We start from the raw sequence: 1,025 nt of genomic DNA on the forward strand, positions 1-1,025 counted from the left end.
AGATCGCTGGATGGCATCACTGACGTGAGTGGATGGACGTGAGTCTGAGTGAACTCTGGGAGTTGGTGATGGACAGGGAGGTCTGGCATGCTGCAGTCTATGGGGTCGCAAAGAGACACGACTGAGCAACTGAAGTGAATTGATACATATGAGAGTATACATTCAGATTTTTTTTTAGTGTTATTTTATTTTTTAACTTTACAAAATGTCTGTGCCCATCCCCACAAACAGCACTAGGAAAGGCAAGAAGGAATCAAGGGAAGAGAATGAAAGGACAAAACATCTGTCCACCACACAAATAAGACAGGAAAAAGCAAAAAATAACTTTAACGTACATTGAAAAGTGAAAGTTGCTCAGTTGTTTCCAACTCATTTTGATTCGGTGGACTGTAGCCCACCAGACCCCTCTGTCCATGGAATTATCCAGGCAAGATTACCGAAGTGGGTTGCCTTTCCCTTCTCCAGATCTTCCCAACCCAGGATCGAACCCACATCACCCTCATTGCAAGCAGATTCTTTACCAACTAGCCACCAGGGAAGCCCTAATATAAATTCGTAGCAGAAAATGTACTGTGTTCTCTACAAGGAATCATAATGGAAAAAGAAAATAACAAAAGGATAAAAAAATGGGAAAGAAAATAATAGATTCTCTCTATCCAAAATAAAAGAAAAGCAAAAAACTAATATTAACATAAACTAGTAGCAGAAAATGGTACTGTGTTCTCTACACAGAGTCACAATGGAAAAAGAAAAAGATATAAGGATAAAAAATGGGAAAGGGTGTCACACCCCCCCCAATCCAAATTAAAAGAAAAAACAAAGACTCATATGAGTATTGTCAGCTATTGTCAGGCACTTGCTATCCACCTCTACAAGGATTAAATGAAGTGCTGCTGCAGCCGCTGATCTTAAACACCCCTTGAAAGACCACCACTTGTGCCCCCCAACCCGCATACACCCAGGTCTCTTTGGGAGCCATACCACTTGAGACCATGGCACCGAGGTCCCCCAGTATGGAGGGGACC

At 42.0% G+C, this 1,025-nt stretch overlaps 1 protein-coding gene across 1 annotated transcript in view; it reads left to right on the forward strand.

Annotated features, from left to right (window-relative positions):
• The window catches only part of LOC104981018 (ATP-dependent RNA helicase DDX3X-like), a 13,454-nt gene that overhangs the window by 9,064 nt on the left and 3,365 nt on the right, over positions 1-1,025 (forward strand). The window lies entirely within an intron of this gene.

Source organism: Bison bison, unplaced genomic scaffold (genome assembly GCF_000754665.1).
Source record: "Bison bison bison isolate TAMUID 2011002044 unplaced genomic scaffold, Bison_UMD1.0 scf7180017864512, whole genome shotgun sequence".
NCBI classification, from domain to species: domain Eukaryota; kingdom Metazoa; phylum Chordata; class Mammalia; order Artiodactyla; family Bovidae; genus Bison; species Bison bison.